This window comes from Kogia breviceps, chromosome 15, assembly GCF_026419965.1.
Source record: "Kogia breviceps isolate mKogBre1 chromosome 15, mKogBre1 haplotype 1, whole genome shotgun sequence".
NCBI lineage: Eukaryota > Metazoa > Chordata > Mammalia > Artiodactyla > Physeteridae > Kogia > Kogia breviceps.
In genome coordinates this window covers 51,566,181-51,588,436 of record NC_081324.1, presented here as the reverse complement: position 1 = coordinate 51,588,436, position 22,256 = coordinate 51,566,181, and the positions used below count along the sequence as shown (strand labels likewise).

General features: G+C 35.6%; 1 long non-coding RNA gene across 1 annotated transcript in view; it reads right to left on the bottom strand.

Annotated features, from left to right (window-relative positions):
- LOC131742711 (uncharacterized) overlaps window positions 1-22,256 on the bottom strand; it is a 587,718-nt gene that overhangs the window by 119,664 nt on the left and 445,798 nt on the right. The window lies entirely within an intron of this gene.

Below are 22,256 nucleotides of genomic sequence, written 5' to 3'. Positions count from 1 at the left end.
AAGGTTTGGATATATATTGCCAAATTGCCCTTCGGAGGTGCTGGGATAAGTTCCCACCAGTAAAATACAAGCTTGTTCATTCACTCTTACCTCACCAACATTGAGTATTAAATTCTGCCAATTAGGTGGGGAAAATGTTTTAATTTACATTTCTTTGATTACAAGTAAAGTTGAAATAAGTATTTTTACATATTTGGGGGGTTATATTTCTTCTTTTGTGAATTGTTTGCCTACATCTTTTGCCAATTTTTCTATTAGGGTGTACATCTTTCTTTTTTCTGATTTGTACTTTATGTATGCTAACGATATAATAACTGTTAGTCATATATGTTTCAAATATTTATTTTCAGTTTATTATTTGTTTTTTGTCAATGTTAGTTTATTTAATGTATAAATTAAAACTGTCAAAAGTCAAATATTTTCCAGTATTTGGGTCTTTTCCATTTGTGTTTAGGAAAGCCATTCCCACTCCAATAGCAGATAAGAAAATCACCTATGTATTTTCTACTTTTTTAAAGATTTTTTAAAAATTTAATATTATAATCCAGCTTAATATGTGTGATGGGGTGAAAGTAGGTATATAATTTTGGTTTTGTTTTATTTTTTCCCTAAGCATTTAACAGTTCTCCCAGATTCATTTTTGCATGCTAATGTCACTATCTTCATACAAAATTTGGAAGGCTTTTAAAAAAATAAATCAAATGCTAAGATTTGTAAATACCAGGATCTGTTTCAAGGCTTTTCAAGACTCACTAGTTTTGACTCATTGTGACACTCTTCAAATTATTAGATCTATATAATGTGTTTTATTATGCAGGAATGTGAATCCTTGCTATTTAGTTTTGAAATTTTCCTGACCTATCAATAACTTGGTAAAGGTGCAAATCAACTTTGTTCACTGTATCTTGTTTTACTCTACTTGTAAAATAGTGTGCAGGTAACATAAGCTTTATTTGGCAACAAAGCTAATTCTTCTGTACCACTAACTCCTTCTTCCTAGACTCAATTATTTATTAGAAAAATTAACCAGCTTTGGGCAGGGGATACTGGTAATGCTCCATTTTTTCACCTGGTTATTGGTGAATGAACCTGAGTTCATTTATGAGACAAAACACCAAATACTTGCACACTTTGCTACGGGTATTTTATTCTTCAAGATAAGGTTTACCTTTTTTCAAAGAAAAAGGGCACCCCTGAACCCTTGGTGCTCTGGATAAGGTCACCCCTTTCCTCCTTGCTACCTGCTCCATACCATCACCACCACCACCACAGGCAGGAGTTGAGAAGGTCCAGGACTGCCTGCTTGTGGCAAGGCCTCCACACCTCTGTGCCCACCCTGCCTACAATTCTCATAGCCTTGCCACCGCGATGTGGCAAGGGACCAATGGGAAACATTTTATTATGCTTTTATCTGTGTTTACATTCATCACAAGAAACCCAAGTCCCCTGCACCATCACTCAACCCCTGTACTTTAACCCTCCATCTCTCTTTTCTTCGGACCCCATATGCCTCTCCAAACTTTGAAACTTTTTCACGGCTCCCCTCTGGAACTGAAAAATAGTTTTCAGCAAAATCCTCAAGTCTTCAGCCTCTTCTCTGAAAGTCCCTTCAGCTTCTCACTCTCACAGAACTGGCTCTCCTGAGGACACACTGCCTCTGAAGCCCTCTCAGGAGGACAGCTTTCCCCTGCAACCTTCTCCCACGGGGCCTGTGGTGGGGGAATGGTTACCCCTGCTCTGAGTTGCCATTTTCTAACCACCTTTCCTCTGTCTTTCTTAAAACTCGCAGCCTAGAATTTCACTTTTTCATGCTCTAACACCCATCCTCCTCATTGTTGCATTCACCTACCACTCCCAGGTCACTGCTCTTACATCTTGATGTTTTTGCTTTTGCCCCACTGTCACTCTCTCCAACGCTCCTGCCATAATTCTTCATGTTTCAGGATCCACAGGGATGAGCTTTCTGGGATCTTGGCCAATCTGTTCTTCCATCTTCCTTTATCCAGGGATCCCCTCCTCCTGTCCTCAGCCCCTCACTCCCATGCTAACACCCCAGGCTTTACAATTACCTCAACTGCATCTCCTCCATCATCTCGATTTCAAGGATGGCTGCCCTCTGACTACCACCTCCAACCTTTCCTGTTCTCTCTCTATTCTTTTGACTTCAACACTTTTTCATCACTTCCCACTGAGACCCACACAATACCGTCAGAGTCATGGTTCTTTACTTCTCTCATTTTTTCTTTCCAGCTTTATTGCATAATAATTGACATATAACATTGTGTAATTTTAAGTTGTACAAATTGTTGATTTGATACATTTATATACTGCAAAATGATTACCACCATAGCATTAGCTAACACCTCCATCTCATCTCCCTCATCTTCTTCCTTCCTTACCTAGTTTAAATTCTATGATCAGTAATAATTCATTAATTATTAATTAATTATAACCACTCTTTTACCTATAGCTAGACTCTCTTGTCCTTCTCTCACTTTGTGGTATTAACCTCCCTACTGAAAATAGAATGTTTACCAAAGAAGAAAGGAGATATAGATTCAATATCAATTAGGTTGAGTAAAAACCCTGTAGACCTGAATTTGAGCTGGAAGTACTGGTATAAACTCATGATATAATTAATCTTTGAAACACCCACACGCATACATTTCCCATCTCTATCAACTGAAAAGGCTTACAAGTGATGGCCAACACAATAGCAGTAAGCACCCCTAATGTCCAGACTGTAGTCTCTAAAAATAATTTCACACTAAAAGTAACTAAGGCTTCTTGGAAAAATATCCATTTTTGGATCTGGGACAGGAAATATGCAAGATAAGCCTGGAACATCTTTTTGTACAAGAAAGTAAAAAGCCATCAGTGATTTTTATCATGTCTAAAGAGCTCAAGAGCCAATGTCAATAGTTTACCACTGGCCAAAGACAGAACGATTTGAGCATCAATAAGGATTATAACTTCAATGGACTAAAACACATCAAACATGTTTAAAATCCATGTATTCATCATGATACAAAACAAAACAGAACAGATCTTGCTGGTCACCTTTGATAAATGTTAAGAACCAACTTGTTTTGAAAACTAATAAATAAAGGGAAAGAATGAAGTATTTATTCTGCCTTTCCTGTAAGAATGTACCTCAAGTTATTGTACCTCAGTATACATACAAATAAATATCTCTATTTAGAAGTAGCCCAATCTAATAAATGAAGGAAATTGATAAAATTAGAATATTACCATTTGCAAGCCCTAATGAATCAACAGACATAGGAAATAATTATCAGTGACTTCTAATACCACAAAAAGAAAAACAATCAGATACTATGTAGTCTTCCTTCAGAAAAACCCAACTTGAATTTCATTACATCTTTAGATCCAATTACCAATTTATAGGAAATACAGAGGAATAAAGGAATATGATAACTCCATGGGGAGCCAATCAGCAAAACCCAAATTATGGGAAACTCAACAGGATAAATGATCCAAATTCTTCAACAAAAATTTGCAAGGTAAAAAAGAACTAGAGGATGACCCTATAGATTAAAATAAACTTAAGAGACATATCAAGCAATTGTGATATATGGATTTTACTTGGATCCCAATTCAAACAAATGACCCAGAAAAGACTTTAAAGATAAAGAAATATGTACATTCACTGAATCTTGAATATATTAAGAAATTATTGTAAAATAGTTTAAGATGTAAAACTTATATGGTTGTATTTTTTTCAAGTTACTTTCTTTTAGAGATACATACTTAAATATTTACATGTGAAATGGTATGACGTCTCAGATTTACTTCACAATAATCTGGGTGGGGGAGGAAAGAGAAGTGGGGGATAGATGGAATAAAACTGGTCGTAAGTTGAAAATTATTGAAGCTGAGTGATGGGTACAAGGAGCTTCATTATCTGAGTCTCTCTACTTTCGATGTGTTTGAAATTTTCTATCATAAAATGTCTTAAATAGTTATAATGGAAGAAAGGATTCTCTTTACAATAGGAACAAAAATATAAAACACCTAGAAAAATGGGTAGTAAGCATATGAAAATAAAACTTTAAAACATTACTGAAAGACACAGTAGAAGACCTTAACAAATGAAAAAGCAAACCATTGGGTGGTAAGCCTCATTACATAACATTACATTACATAACCCTTCTCCAAAATGTAGTCTAAGAATAAAAGGCAATCCAAATAAAACACAGAAGTGTTCTTTTTAAGCCAGATAAGCTTCATATGACAACAAATAAGTATACATGACACCCAAAAAAATCAGGGGAGGAGGGATAATGGTGAGGGGACAAGCCCTAGTAGATATTAAATATTGTGATACTGGTGCAAGAACAGACAGATCAGTGAAAGAAAAAAATAATTTAAATAAATTAAAAATACAAGGTAATATTGCATAGAATATGGATGGCATGTTAAATCTGTAAAGAAAAGGTGGATTATTCAATAATGGCATTGCATTACTGGATAATCATCTGAAAAAAAAGATTAAACTTGGACATATACCACTAAAATTCTAAGCATGATACAAAACTCAAAAGCCATGAAAGAAAAGATTTATAAATTAGCCTGTATAAATAGCAAACACAATAAAGCAAAACCAAAATCTTAAAAAAAAAAAAAAAAGCCAAAGTCAAAATATCACACCTCATCTCACAATTTCCTTAAAATTTAGAGAGCTCTTACAATAAAAAGAAAAGAATAACAATGCAATAGGAACACAGGATAGGATATAGACACAAATGGTCAGGCTGAAGAAAAATTAATGCAAATGACACTTAAACATGTGAAAAGATGCTCAAGCTCACCAGGGTGAGTTCACAGCACACAGAGTTTTCATGGGTGTGAAGACACAGGTGCTTACATTTTCTGAGTGTGAGTGAAAATCATTAAACCCTTTTAAAGGGAAATTTGGAAGGATTTCCAAATTTTAAAACTCATATATACTTTGACCCAGAAATGTTGGTGTAGAATGTATACTGTAGCTATACTCAATATTGAAATGACATATGCACAAGTTTATTTACTACACTGTTACTTGTCATAGCAAAAGACTGAAAACACCCTGAATGCTCCTCAGCAGGACTGGTTAATAAAGTGTGGTAGACCCAGACAATGGAATACAACACCAGCTACAAAGAATGAGGCAGGCCTTTCTGGACTGTATGCAAGGACCGTCTCATATACATAATATATTAAACATACTGTCATGTGAAAAAAAGTCAAGTGTAGAATACTGCACATAGTGTGCAGCCATTTAGTAAAAAGGAGGAAAAAAAGGTTACAAGAAACTGGTAAATGTGATTGCCTTTTGGATTTTGTAGCTTGAGCATAAGTTAACTCTTCATAAATGAAATTAAACTGCCTTCAGATGGTTTTTGAAGATGCATTTTTGTGAGATGATTTATAGGAAAGCCTGTAAACTTTAAAGTCTATGCAAATACAATTTCAAGAAGCAGTTTGTTACTGGGTATTGGAAAATAAGGTCCTGGATTCAAGAACAAATTCTACTTTCTGTACAGTTATGTGTAAGTTACCCAATGTCTTAGAGTCTTGGTAACCATGTCTTGGTTTCTTTACTATTTCTCTGAAATGGTAATAAAAATCCCTTCCATTCTCACAGGCATTGCTGTGAGGACCGTTGAAGACAGTATATTGAAAGTGTTTCATAAACTATAGTCTTCAAAACTGTAAGGTGTCATGTTTATCGAGTTAAAAGTCTCTGAGTGACACAGTATTACAAAGATGGGCTAGATCTGACAGACTAGATGTGTACTGTCCAGTATGGTAGCCACTTGCCACATGTTGCTATTAGCTCTTGAAATATTGGAAGTCCGAACTGAAATGTACTGTAAGTATAAAATAGACACTGGATTTTGAATACCTAATTTTTAAAAATGTACAATATTTCATTGATCATAAGTTGAAATAATATTTTTGATATAATGAATTAAATAAAACATCTCTGAAATTAATTGTACTTGATTTTTAAAATATGCCTAGCAGAAAGTTTAAAGTTACATATGCAGCTTGCATTATATTCTATAGGACAGCACTGGACAAACTTCAGGAGTGACTAGGACTTGGAAGGACAGAGAAGATGAGTGAAGAATTTCAGGTATTACCAGCAACATACGCAAACACACAGGAAGGTCCCGTGCAATGCTCAAGTTCATGCTACAATGAAGAGACTGCCTGCCTTGTTGGGAGGGACCCATGTGAGAAGAGGCAGAATTGGATAGGCAGTGTGAGTCTAAATAATGGCAAACTTTGAGGATCGACCTGAAGTTTGCATCTCACTGGGAGTGTTTATAAAGCAGGTTTGAGTGTAAAGCAAACTGAGGCAGAGCGTGATGTCTGCCAAGAACTGTCTGGCTACAGTCAACTTGTTATTATCCAGTTGCAGGATATATGTTCACTGTGTTTGCTCTATTCCAAGATTGTCCAGGTTTGAGATGTTCCACTATTGATGCAGAGGAAATAAATGGAGAAGAGAAAGGGGCGAAAGGGATCTCATATTTATTGAAAACCTAGAGCACATGCTAGGCTAAGACATACACTACCCACCTTGTTCTTGTACAATCCTATGAGAACCTGATTATCATCTCCGTTTTTCATAAGGTAGGATCATTCAGAAATAAGTTGCCAAAGGTCATTCCAACTAGTCCATGCAGGACCAGCAGTGGAAGCTGGTTCAGTTGACCAATTCTTATTATACAATGCTACCTATTAAGAAGAAAAGAAACTGCAAACCATGCTTTTGAATCTGTTTCTTCACTTCTGAGCAAACACAGTAAAAAACTGAAGGGGGGAAAGATCCATGTATTCAACAAAATACTGGTAGATTTGAATAATGAACATTCTACTTGTTGCTCCATGACTATAAATAAGTAAGACTTAAATGTACTCATGCATTAATATATCTGGGATGGAAGGGCAAATTTCAAATAGTGGCTTTTAACTAGATTGAAGGATTTGTTATGTTTTTTAAACTGGCCACACATTTAGTGGGAAATTTAGAGTGGTATGACATCACAGCAGTTCAGATTTTGAATCTCTGTGGGAGAAATGGGGGAGGATGAGAGAACCAGAGAAGATGACATCAAGACACGGTGGGAGGGCAGGAAGTGGTTTCTCTCTTGTTCTTCCTCAGGAGCCTATAAGAAAGTGGGCGGTTTAATATGTAAGAAAGAAATGAGATACAGATGAAGACCAGAGCCTGAGGTAGTAGAGGTGGCATGAGGAGTTCTATCCACCTGTTATTTCTTTCCCCTTTTTGGAGGGGGGAAAATTTACATGTTCATGAATTTTTAATCTAGAAGATATACATGCAAAACAAAGACCATACACTTATAGAACAATATTGTCTCTTCAAGGAAGGGACGTGTCTGGTCAAGCTGTCAGAAACCACCAGAAGTCTCTCAGCATGTGCCCCTTTGCTGTTCTGGAAGCTATGTCAGTTCTTTGAAGCGAACTGTATTTTTCTGGGCACCACACCAAAGAGTGATGTAAACCTCAGAGCCTGACAAGTTGGATCCCAGTTCTAGCTTTTTCTCAGAAAACTTTGTCTGTTAGAACAACTTTTAGAAGAGGCAGAGGAAGAGACTTTTATTGACTGGGATAGTAATCAACAGCATTAGGATGTTAGAGAAAAGCCAAACTGAGGAGATGTCTGCAACTCTTTGATGATAATAATTTTCCTCAATCTTTTTTATGATTCTGTATAATAAATACCTAGAAAGAGTTTCTGCAGGACTCTGCAGAAGTGCAAAGAGTTCCAGGCAAAACAGATTTCATGGGAAACGATTGGTGTTTTCAGCTGCATCTGTACATGAAAATGGTGATTTTTATAGTGCCTACTCTGTTCCAGGCACTAATGTTAGTGGAGTTATACAGAAGAATAAAACAAGTCGCTGCTCACAGAGAACACGTAATGTTTTAAAATACATAGAATCAAATAACATTACAAGATAATATAAAATAAGAGCACCTGAATAGTGTAAATAAGTAGTTTACCATAGTATGTAAACTTGTGCGTCATTTGGAGCAAAAAGACAAGAGAAACGTGAGCCATTATCTCATTCTATGTAAAATTCTACCTTGAACCTGTGGAAGCTGGGGAGGGAGGGTCAGTTCTTGCAGCTTCTTCTGATACCTTTGACGTTGGGAGCAAGATATATCATAGAAAATAGATTTGTATAGCTCTTCCAGAAAAATTCTCTTAATAATGTGGAATATAGATGTCTCAGAATACAGTAAACTCGGAGGATAGGCCCCTCATTGTGAGAATAAAAATATTAAAACTAATGAATGAATGAATAATTGTTTCTTTTTATTAAATTTATAAGAAGAGGAAAAATAAATGAAACAAATGAAAACTTTGAGGATTAAAGACAGAAAGATAGCCCAATCAGAGTATCTCATTTCTTTGTTCCTAAAGAATAATAATTCAGATTACAAAAAGCACTATCACTTGGTAGGTTAAATACAGTGCAAAGAAAACATTTCTGGGTTGAGCAAATGAACAGGTGGGAAATACTGGGAAGTCTTGTATCATTCTTGTAAATCTGGCTTAGAAATTTCTATCAGGAAAAAAAAATGTGATTTCATTTCCTAAATGCTGTGAATAAAGTTAGGCAGTTTTGGAACTTTGACTTATGCATTGATTTGGTTTATACAGTCATATAAACTATCCCTTATGCTAAGAAATTAAAGCAGTAGAAATTATCAGTATTTTGGTTATAATTCAACATATAAGAACATATAAAGCCTGTTCCAAACCAGACATTGGAAGAAAAATGGGAAAACCAAGAGTAATCACTGATGACCCCCAGGGCTAGAGTCAATTCCTAAAATTTTGTCCCTGCTACACAGTGGGAGGGGGTTGAATGTGTGATAGGACCTGACAGCCCTGGTCCTCTAATTTCCCCCATCTCAGTGGCTCCTGTGTCCACCAGCTTACTCAAGCCAAAACTGTAGAACCATTCTTCCTAGTCCCCTTTTCCTCGTCTCCCGCATCCAGTGCAACACTAAATCCTATTATTAGGCAGAACTGTGTGAAATTGTCATGTGACCTCTTTGACTTACAAAAATAACAATTTCACATGATTCAACGTATATTTCTATCTACAAAATATTTCTCAAATCCTCTCATTTTTCTTCTCTGCTTCCTGGTGGAAGCAACCTCATCCTTCACCTAGACAACTTCTATGCCATCCTTACCAATCTCCTTATTTCTACTTTTATTTCTTCTCCCTAGTTTAAAGCTCATCAATGGTTCCCTATTGCTCTTAAAATACATTGCAAATGTCTAGCCTAGATGAGAAAGTCCTGCATCATCAGACTCTTGCCTACAACTCTGGTTTCCCCCCAGGACACTCTCCCCATCCCACTCTGTGCTCCAGCTTCACTGAACTCTTGTCACTCTCCTGTATCTTCCTTCCTGCCATGCCCTCTGCCTGGAATGATTTTCTCCTCACTCCAACTGACCAGTCCCACACATCCTTCATCTTTCCATTTCAGTTTACTTCCTCAAACCTGCCTTACCTTATTTCCAAATCTAATTTAATTTTCCCCATTATTCTCTTTCATAATACTCTGTTTATTTCCTTTCTGGAAACAATTTGTAATTACACATTTATTTTGTTGTTGTATATTTGCTTACCACCTCTCTTTCTCCTAGATTGGAAGACACCTAAGGACAGAAATCATTTCTTTTTATTTGTTTCTTTTCATCAATACTGGGTACAAAGTAAAATTTCAATAAATATTTGTTGAATGAATTATTTATGAATAAACAAATAAATCAATATTCTAGGTTAAATTGTCGATAAAAAAATAGGTTAGAAAATGGTGTGGTTATTATCTTTACAACCATTTTGTTAGACCAATCTTTAAAGAAAGAAAAGCTTAGAAGGAAATAAAACAATGTTAACAGTAGTTGTTTAGGTGATGGGACTAGGCGTAATTTGAGGTTTTTCTTTTTGCTCTTCTGGATTTTCCATTTTTCCGCAATGAGAATATAAAAATTCAAAATTATATATTTTTAAATATTGAGAACAATCTTTACTTCCTATATCATTATCCTCCTTACTTAACAAAATAAAATAAATTTTTGATCTCCAAATTTTATTACAAAATGTTTCCATCTAAAGTTTTCAAGGATATATAGTCAATTTACCTCTTTCTGGTATATACAATTTGAAGAGTACATAAGGAGTTTCTTAATAAATCCTTGCTCTATATGAAGAGGTGAGAAGATAGTCACTAATTCCTGGTTCCAGAGGGTGGAGAAAGATAACTCAATTACATAAAAATCTACATGCCATTGTTTATTATGGACATGGAATATTAATGCATTTTCCATATAAGTTAGTATTACTTGGCATTTCCTAGCAAATTATGCCTACATAGGGCTCTGAAACTTTATCTCCAGGCCCTTCAGAACTCAATGTAATCGTCAGTAAAGATTACTTCCTATTTTCTGAAAAAATTATCTATCTATTCATCCACACCAAATATTCCAGAAACTTTCTCTCCACTCAGACTTCTCCATTTTTAGAATATCATATGTGTTCACTCAGATGAAAAGGAAATAGAGAGCAAGATTCTTTCACTTTCAAACATCTTTCAAATCCATCTACTTCTTGTCACTTCTCTCCATTCCCAGTGCCACCCCTCTAACCGAGACCACTATTGTCTCCAACATGGACACAGATACAATCCCCTAAATGCTCCCTCCGTCTGTCTTTTTTAAAGACCTTTATTAGGATATAGTTCATACAAAAGAGTGCAGAGGAGACCTCCAAGATGGCAGAGGAATAAGACGTGGAGATCACCTTCCTCCCCACAAATATATCAGAAATACATCTACATGTGGAACAACTCCTACAGAACACCTACTGAACACTGGCAGAAGACCTCAGACTCCCCAAAAGGCAAGAAACTCCCTACGTACCTGGCTGTGTGGCTGACAGGGTCTTGGTGCTCTGGTCAGGTGTCAGGCCTGTGCCTCTGAGGTGGGAGAGTAGAGTTCAGTACATTGGTCCACCAGAGACCTCCTGGCTCCACGTAATATCAAACAGTGAAAGTTCTCCCAGAGATCACCATTTCAATGCTAAGACCCAGCTCCACTCAACAACCAGCAAGCTACAGTGCTGGACACTCTATGCCAAACAACTAGCAAGACAGGAACACAACCCCACCCATTAGCAGAGCGGCTGTCTAAAATCATAATAAGGTCACAGACACGCAAAAACACACCACCAGACACAGTCCTGCCCACCAAAAAGACAAGATCCAGCCTCATCCACTGGAAGACAGGCACCAGTCCCCTCCACCAGGAAGCCTACACAACCCACTGAACCAACTTTAGCCACTGCAGGCAGACACTAAAAACAACGGGAACTACAAACCAGCAGCCTGCAAAAAGGAGACCCCAAACACAGTAAGTTAAGTAACATGAGAAGACAGAGAAACACACAGCAGATGAAGGAGCAAGGTAAAAACCCACCAGATGAAACAAATGAAGAGGAAATAGGCAGTCTACCTGAAAAAGAATTCAGAGTAATGTCAGTAAAGATGATCCAAAATCGTGGAAATAGAATTGAGAAAATAAAAGAAACTTTTAACAAGGACCTAGAAGAAGTAAACAGCAAACAAACAAGGATGAACAACACAATAAATGGAATTTAAAATTCTCTAGAAGGAATCATTAGCAGAATAACAGAGGCAGAAGAACAGATAACTGAGCTGGAAGATAAAATAGTGGAAATAACTACCACAGAGCAGAATAAAGGAGAAAGAATGAAAAGAATTGAGGACAGTCTTACAGACCTCTGGGACAACATTAATGCACCAACATTCGAATTATAGGAGTCCCAAAGGAAGAAGAGATAAAAAAGGGACTTAGAAAATATTTGAAGGGATTATAGTTGAAAACTTCCCTAATATGGGAAAGGAAATAGTCAATCAAGTCCAGGAAGCACAGAGAGTCCCATACAGGATAGACCTAAGGAGAAACATGTCAAGACACATATTAATCAAACTATCCAAAATTAAATTCAAAGAATAAATATTAAAACCTGTAAGGGAAAAACAACAAATAACCTGAAAGGGAATCCCCAAAAGTTTAACAGCTGATCTTTCAGCAGAAACTCTGCAAGCCAAAAGGGAGTGTCAGGACATATTTAAAGTGATGAAATGGGAAAATATACAACCAAGATTACTCTACCCATCAAGGATCTCATTCAGATTCGATGGAGAAATTAAAACCTTTACAGACAAGCAAAAGTTAAAAGAATTCAGCACCAGCAAACCAGCTTTAGAATAAATGCTAAAAGAACTTCTCCAGGCAGGAAACAGAAGAGGAGGGAAAGACTTACAATAACAAACACAAAACAATTAAGAATATGGTAAAAGGAACATACATATTGATAACTACCTTAAATGTAAATGGATTAAATGCTCCAACCAAAAACATAGACTGGCTGAATGGATGCAAAAACAAGACCCAGATATATGCTGTCTACAAGAGACTCACTTCAGACCTAGGGACACATACAGACTGAAAGTGAGGGGATGGAAAAAGATATTCCATGCAAATGGAAATCAAAAGAAAGCTGGAGTAGCAATTCTCATATAAGAAAAAATAGACTTTAAAATAAAGACTATTGCAAGAGACAAAGAAGGACATTACATAATGATCAAGGGATCAATCCAAGAAGAAGATATAACAATTGTAAATATTTATACACCCAACATAGGAGTACCTCAATACACAAGTCAGATGCTAACAGCCATAAAAGGGGAAACTGACAGTAACACAGTCATAGTAGGGGACCTTAACACCCCACTTTCACCAATGAACAGATCATCCAAAATGAAAATAAATAAGGAAAGACAAGCTTTAAATGATACATTAAACAATATGGACTTAATTGATATTTATAGGACATTCCATCCAAAAAAAACAGAATACACTTCTTCTCAAGTGCTATGGAACATTCTCCAGGATAGATCAGAGCTTTAGTCACAAATGAAGCCCTGGTAAATTTAAGAAAATTGAAATCGTATTAAGTATGTTTTCTGACCACAACGCTATGAGACTAGATATCAATTACAGGAAAAAATCTGTAAAAAATACAAACACATGGAGGCTAAACAATACACTACTAAATAACCAAGAAATCACTGAAGAAATCAAAAATACCTAGAAACAAATCACAATGAAAATATGACAACGTGAAACCTATGGGACGAAGCAAAAGCAGTTCTAAGAGGGAAGTTTATAGCAATACATTCCTACCTCAGGAAACAATAAACATCACAAATAAACAACCTAACCTAACACCTAAGCAATTAGAGAAAGAAGAACAAAAAACCCCTAAAGTTAGCAGAAGGAAAGAAATCATAAAGATCAGATCAGAAATAAATGAAAAAGAAATGAAGGAAACAATAGCAAAGATCAATAAAACTAAAAGCTGGTACTTTGAGAAGATAAACAAAATTGATAAACCATTAGCCAGACTCATCAGGAAAAAAAGGGAGAAGACTCAAATCAATAGAATTAGAATGAAAAAGGAGAAGTAACAACTGACACTGCAGAAATACAAAGGATCATCAAAGATTGCTACAAGCAACTATATGCCAATAAAATGGACAACCTGGAAGAAATGGACAAATTCTTAGAAAAGCACAACCCTCCAAGACTGAACCAGGAAGAAAAAGAAAATATAAACAGTCCAATCACAAGCACTGAAGTTGAGACTGTGATTAAAAAACTTCCAACAAACAAAAGCCCAGGACACGATGGCTTCACAGGCTATTTCTATAAAACATTTTGAGAAGAGCTCACACCTATCCTTCTCAAACTCTTCCAAAATATAGGAGAGGGAGGAACATTCCCAAACTCATTCTACGAGGTGACCACCACCCTGATACCAAAACCAGACAAAGCTGCCACAAAAAAACCCACAAAACTACAGGCCAATATCACTGATGAACATAGATGCAAAAATCCTCAACAAAATACTAGCAAACAGAATCCAAAAGCACTTTAAAAGGATCATACACCACGATCAAGTGGGGTTTATCCCAGGAATGCAAGGATTCTTCAATATATGCAAATCAATCAATGTGATAAACCATATTAACAAATTGTAGGAGAAAAACCATATGATCATCTCAATAGATGCAGAAAAAGCTTTTGACAAAATTCAACACCCATTTATGATAAAAACCCTCCAGAAAGTAGGCATAGAGGGAACTTATCTCTACGTAATAAAGGCTATATATGACAAACCCACAGCCAACATCATTCTAAATGGTGAAAAACTGAAAGCATTTCCTCTAACATGAGAAACAAGACAAGGATGTTCAACATAGTTTTGGAAGTCCTAGCCTTGGCGATCAAAGAAGGAAAAGAAATAAAAGGAATCCAAATTGGAAAAGAAGAATTAAAACTGTCACTGTTTGCAGACAACATCATACTATACATAGAGAATCCTAAAGATGCCATCAGAAAATTACTAGAGCTAATCAATGAATTTGGTAAAGTTGCAGGATACAAAATTAACACACAGAAATCTCTTTTACTCCTATACACTAATGATGAAAAATCTGAAAAAGAAATTAAGGAAACACTCCCATTCACTACTGCAACAAAAGAATAAAATACCTAGGAATAAACCTACCTAAGGAGGTAAAGACGTGTGTGCAGAAAACTGTAAGACACTGATGAAAGAAATTAAAGATGATACAAACAGATGGAGAGATGTACCATGTTCTTGGATTGGAAGAATCAACATTGTGAAAATGACTATACTACACAAAGCAATCTACAGATTCAATGCAATCCCTATCAAACTACAAATGGCATTTTTCACAGAACTTGAACAAAAAATTTCACAATTTGTATGAAACACAAAGGACCCCGAATATCCAAAGCAGTCTTGAGAAAGAAAAACAGAGCTGGAAGAATCAGACTCCCTTACTTATGGCTATACTACAAAGCTACAATAAACAAGGCAGTATGATACTGCCACAAAAACAGAAAGATAGATCAATGGAACAGGATAGAAAGTCCAGAGATAAACCCACACACATATGGTCACCGTATTCTTGATAAAGGAGGCAAGAATATACAATAGAGGAAAGACAACCTCTTCAATAAGTGGTGCTGGGAAAACTGGACAGCTACATGTAAAAGAATGACATTAGAACACTCCCTGACATGATACACAAAAATAAACTCAAAAATGGATTAAAGACCTAAACGTAAGGCCAGACACTATAAAATTCTTAGAGGAAAACATAGGCAGAACACTCTATGACATAAATCACAGCAAGATCCTTTTTGACCCATCTCCTAGAGAAATGGAAATAAAAACAAAAATAAACAAATGGGACCTAATGAAACTTAAAAGCTTTTGCACAGCAAAGGAAAACATAAACAAGATGAAAAGACAACCCTCAGAATGGGAGAAAATATTTGCAAATGAAGCAAATGATAAAGGATTAATCTCCAAAATTTACAAGCAGCTCATGCAGCTCAATATCAAAAAAACACACAACCCAATTCAAAAATGGGCAGAAGACCTAAATAGACATTTCTCCAAAGAAGATATACAGATTGTCAACAAACACATGAAAGGATGCTCAACATCATTAATCATTAGAGAAATGCAAAACAAAACTACAATGAGGTATCACCTCACAGCAGTCAGAATGGCCATCATCAAAAAATCTACAAACAATAAATGCTGGAGAGGGTGTGGAGGAAAGGGAGTCCTCTTGCACTGTAGGTGGGAATGTAAATTGATACAGCCATTATGGAGAACAGGATGGAGGTTCCTTAAAAAACTAAAAATAGAACTACCATATGACCCAGCAATCCCACTACTGGGCATATACCTTGAGAAAACCATAATTCAAGAAGAGTCATGTACCACAATGTTCATTGCAGCTCTATTTACAATAGTCATGACATGGAAGCAACCTAAGTGTTCATCGACAAATGAATGGATAAAGAAGATGTGCCACATATATATAATGAAATATTACTCTGCCATAAAATGAAACAAAATTAAGTTATTTGTAGTGAGGTGGATGGACCTAGAATCTGTCATACAGAGTGAAGTTAGTCAAAAAGAGAAAAACAAATACCATACGCTAACACATGTATATGGAATCTAAAAAAAAGTGGTTATGAAGAACCTAGGGGCAGGACAGGAATAAAGATGCAGACGTAGAGAATGGACTTGTGGACTTGAGGAGGGGGAGTGTAAGCTGGGACGAAGTGAGAGAGTGGCATGGACTTATATATACTACCAAATGTAAAATAGATAACTAGTAGTAAGCAGCCGCATAGCACAGGGATATCAGCTCAGTGCTTTGTGACCTCCTAGAGGGGTGGATAGGGATGGTGGGAGGGATATGCAACAGGGAGGAAATATGGGGATATATGTATATGTATACCTGATTCACTCTGTTATAAAGCAGAAACTAACACAACATTGTAAAGCAATTATATTCCAATAAAGATATTTTAAAAATAAATAAAAAATAGAGTGCAGCTACTTAATTGTACATATCAATGAGTTTTGACAAATTTACACCTCAGTGCAAGCGCCACCACTATAAAGATATAGAACATTTTTATTACCCCAAAATTTCCCTTATGCCCTATCTTAGTAAATCCATTTAATGGAAATACCACAACTTTTTTTTATCCATTTACTTCTTGATGGAGACTAGAGTTGTTTCTAGTTTTTGGCTATTGTGAATAAATATGCTATCAATATTCATATATTAGTCTTAATTTAGACATGTGTTTTAATTTCTCTTGGGTAACTATCTAGGAGGATTGCTGAATTGTATGCTACACATATATTTAACTTCATAAGAAACTGCCAAATTTTTTCCAAAGTGGATGTACCATGTTGCATTCCCACCAACAATGTATAAGAATTCCAGTTGCCAGCATCCTTGCCAGTGCTAGGTACCATCAATCTTTCTAATTTTAGCTTTTCTGAAGGGAGTATATTGATATCTTATTGTTGTAAATTTGCATTTACCTGATAGTTAATGATGTTGAACATCATTTTATGTGATTATTAGTTATTTGTATATTATTTTTTGTTTGTGTCTCTTTAAATATATTGCTCATTTTAATAATTGGGTTGTTTGTATACTTATTATTGAATTGTAAGTTTTTTATGTAGCCTGGATAGAATTCCTTTGGCAGCTAAATATATACAGTGAATATTTTCTCACAGTTTTTAGTATAAACTTTTATATTCTTTACAATGTTTTCCAAAAAGCAGAAGTTTTATAACTTTAATGATGTTCTGTTTATCACATTTTTCTTTAATGGTTCATGCTTTTTGTGTCCTAAGAAATCTTTGGTCACCCCAAGGATGTAAAGATTTTCATCTATTTTTTTCCAGAAGTTTTATAGTTTTTGTATTTCCATAAAAATTTTAGAATGAGGTTAGAAATTTTTGCTCCACCCAAAAAGTCCTGCTAGAATTTAACTGGGATTGTGTTTATTAGATCACATTGCAGAGAAGAGATATCCTAAAACTATTGAATCTTCCTATCCATGAACATGGTCTATCTCTTAACTTCTTTAGATCTTCTTTAATTTCTCCCAGCAGTGTTTTATGGTTTTTGTTGGTAAAGACTCTGTACTTATTTTGTTAAATTTATTCCTAAGTATTTCATACTTTTTGATGCTCTTGCAAATGATATTTTAAATTTTATTTACAATTATTCACTGCTGGTATATAAAATACAACTGATTTTTGTCTATTGAATTTGTATTCTGGAAACTTGATAAATTTATTTATTGGTTCTAGTAGCTTTTTGTGGACTCTGTAAGATTTTTTCAAACATAATCATATTATTTGCAAATAAAAACAGAATTCTTTCTTCCCAATTTACATGCCTTTTGTTTGTTGTTCTTTTTTTTCTGCCCTTTTGCAGTGACTAGAACCTCTAGCATAATGTTGAGTATAAATAGTGAGAGTGGGCATCCTTGCCCAATACTACTAAGAGATCATTTCATTTTTCAGAATTTATAATGATGTTAAGTGTAGGTTCTTCACAGATATTCTGTCAGTATCAGGTTGAGAGTGTTCCCTTCTATTCCTAGTTTGCTGAGAGTTTTTATCCCAAATGGGCATGGTATCATTTTATACATTATTGGATTCTATATTGCCAATATATTGTAAGGATTTTTGCATTCATGTCTATGCTGTAGATTGGTCTTTAGTTTTCCCTTTTTTGTAATATCTTTATCTGGTTTTGGTAGAAGAGTAAATCTGGTCTCAAAAATAATTTGTAAAATGTTCCCATCTCTTCTCTTTTCTGAATTAGTTTGTATAGAATTGGTATTCTTTCTTCCTTAAATTTGAATATAATACACCAGTAAAGACATCTGGATTGAGGTTTTGTGTGTGTGTGTGTGTGTGTGTGTGTGTGTGTGTGTGTAAGTTCTCAATTATTAATTCAGGTTCCTTAATACATGTAGGGTTCTTCCAATTTTCTCTTTCATCTTGAGTCAGTTTTGATAAACTTTCAAGGAATTTTTCCTTTTCATCTAAGTTTTCCAATTTATTGACATATTTTTCAAAATATTTCCTTATTCTTTTAATATCTATAAGATCTCTAGAGATGTCCTTTTTTCTCATAGTCAGTGTACTTAGCATTTTAATTTTATTGGTTTTTCAAAATACCAGCTTTGGGTTTCATTCTTTTTTTCTCTATTGTTTTTCTATTTTTTAATTCTATTGCTTTCTATTTCCTTTCTTCTACTTACTTCAGGTTTAATTTGCTTTTGTTCTTCTAATTTCTTACAATAGAAGCATATGCTTTAGTATGATCTTTTTTATAATTTATAACATTAATTTTATAGCATTATATCTTATGTTTTCCCTTACACTCTGGAGCATATTTATAATAATTATTTTAATGTCTTTTTCTGCTAATTCTATTTTCTCTGTTATTTCTATGTCTGTTTCTATTTACTTTTTTTTTTCCTGGCTATGGGTCACATTTTTCACTGCTTTGTATGTCTAGTAATTGCTTAATGATTGCTGGACATTTTGAATTGTATATGTTGAATGCTGGATTTTGCATTGTTTTTAGGATTGCTCGACTTTTTCTGGTAGAGGGTTATTTGTAAAGTGGTTTAATCTTTTGAGGCTTATTTTTAAGTTCTTTTACAGTAGATGTAAAGTACTTTATCTGGAGGTAATTTAGCCCCATTTCCAAGGTATCACTATTCTGCCTCAAATATTTAATAAGGTTTCTCCTCTTGGTTGAAGGTTATTAGAACAATTCATAGCTCTGTTTGAGCTGTGGAAATTACTTGTATCACAGCTTTCCAGTAATAACTCTTTCCTTGAGATTTACTCTTGCTTGGCCTCATGGGTTTTACCCTATGCGTCTGTGTATTGATATTCAGTCAAAGCCTCAAGGGAACTTCCATGCTTATTTCTGGAACCCTTCTGAATAATTCTCTCCTCTTGGGTACTCTGCCCCCAAAATTCTAAATGCATCAGCTTCCTGGAATTTTGAATGATTGCTGAGTTCTATTTGAGTTCATGCTTCCTACACCTAAGACTGGAAATAACCTCCAGACAGAATGCTTTAATGATGACAAGCTTTATATCATCTGTTTTCCTTTTCTTAGTGATTGCAATCCTGTGCCACCTGTTGTGTAGTATCTGAAAATAGTTGTTTCCTATATTTTGTCCAGTTTTCTCGTTGTTTACAGGGGAAGGATAAGTCTAAACCCTATTTATTCCTCATGGCTGAAAACATAAGACTCTTCCCTCCACTTCTGACATTTGCCATCCATACTTTATACTGTAGCCAGAGTGATTCTCTCAACACAAATCTGATCATATTAGCCCCAAATTGCAATGATGGCTGCTGACTCTACATGGTTTCATCCCTACCTACCCCTACAGCACCATTTTTCTCCATTCCCCAAATTCCACTTTATGTTCCAGCATTATTAAATTACTTCCAGTGTTCTTCAAACACGCTGTGCTCTCTCTCACATCTGGACCATTGCAAATATTCTTCTCTTGATTTAGGATATTTGCCCTGTACCTCACATATTCACTATCCCTGACTAATAGCTAGTTGTCTTTTATAACTAATTTATATGCTCCTTTCTTAGAGAGATCTCCCATAAAACTTAGAGTTGGTTTTATACCTGCCTGACACTCATAATACTCTGGATTTGACTTAACAATAGCCCTCTTCATTTCATTATAATTATTTGTTTAATATCTGTCTTCTACATTAGACTGTTAAATCCAAATGAAAGTTCAACATTTCTCTCACTAAATCTGCTAAAGCTCCAGTGCTTTGCACAGCAGCTGGCAGAGTAGATCTCAAAAAATATTTGATGAATAAATTAATGAAAACATAAGGTAATTAACCAAAGAACTGATAGAGGGAGGGAGAGAGATAAAGGGAGGAAGGAAACAAACAAATAAGCAAACCCTAATGTTTAAGAAACCAAAAGAACCTTAAGGACAGCACTTTTCCACTTCGTTGACACCATGGGTCAAATTTTCCAGATGTCATTTAATTCCTCACTTTTGTTTTGCTTTTGTCCACAGAGGCACTAAAAATAAAAATGGTACATTTGATACCTTTCTCTCTGAGAACCAAGAAGACTCAGAGCAAATGCTTTTCCGTAATGGAGTTTTCAGAAGCAATCATGATGAACAAAGTTTTACAATAATGAGTGCAGTATCTGATGATTCTATTAGTCTGTCTTGGGTAATTCCAAGGAAGAGGGAGATCCATTACACTTCGACCTGTTCTTTGTCACCAATGTTGTTTTAGTGTCAAGGTAAACAAGTGTCCACAGACCTGATATGATATTCATCATCTTAATTAAGTCATGTGAACAAACAAAATCAGGTTGTGGCAATCAAAGGTCTGGGAAAGAATGTTTAGAAGAATTGAGAGATTTCATGTTTCATACAAAGCAACGATGCAGAGGTTGTAATATTTTAATTCAAAATTTGGGGATCCATTGCCTACAATGTAGAAGTGGCCAGCTCATTTGTCATCATTCAGTCCTTATCATTTATCATTTTATCAAAAAGTAAAATGAAATAAGATAAAATGTTTCCTTGTAAAGTGATATGCTTTAGTGTCATGTTTAGAATGCTCATAAAAGAGAGGCATTTCTAAACTAAAGCTAAGATTCCCTTATGAAACTTTCTTTGGGTGATAAGGAAGTCATTTATTCACCAAAGATTCAGTGGCATCATAAAATACTAGATACAGTTAAAAGTATTCTTACAGACCATTTGGTAAAAATCTTCTATTTTAGAATCAGAAAGTGGTTTTTCAACAGCATTCACTGGTTCCTTGAATATCATTTCTCCCTCTGCTGTTTGACTTCATTTGACCTCTGGACCATTCATGCTTTTCTTCTTTCTCCTCCATCAACCCCTCTGTGTCTCATCCACTCTCATTGGTAGCACAAACTCTCCCAGCAGGCATTTCTTCACAGCTCTAACTAGCAAAGTAGGTCAACTAATATTCCTGACTTGCCCTGTCTACCATTCCCACCCCACAACGTTGGGCCAGGCTCATGTCCTCAAAGTCCTTTTGGACATTTCTCTGGCAATCATCTCCTATCCAGCTAACTTCTTCACAATGACCCTTTCACTGATTCACAGCATCAAGTCACCCAATGCACTCCAAAGCCATACGCTCTCTGACTTCAGGGGGCTCCCAGTGCTGATTGTTGGTTCTTAAACTCATCTCGCACTCATGCTCCATTACACTCCACACTCACAGCATCCTCAAATCATGGGATTTTGTAAGTACCTAGAATCCTAGAGTCCAGAAACTCCAAAGCCTTTATTTTACAAATAAGGAAAAGGAAGAAAGTCCAACATAGGAAGTCACACAGTTAATGATAAAGGTCTGACTGTAATCCAGAAAGGGGAAAACCAAATTCCTTATCCCACTTTAATTCACCTGTGCCCTGGCCCTTCAAGTCATGGGTTTTCATCTCAAAACCTACTGCATCAACAAAAAAGAATCGAGGCGCCTTCAAGATGGCAGAGTAATAAGACGTGGAGATCAACTTCCTCCCCACAAATACATCAAAACTACATCTGCATGTGGAACAACTCCTACAGAACACCTACTGAACACTGGCAGAAGACCTCAGACCTCCCAAAAGGCAA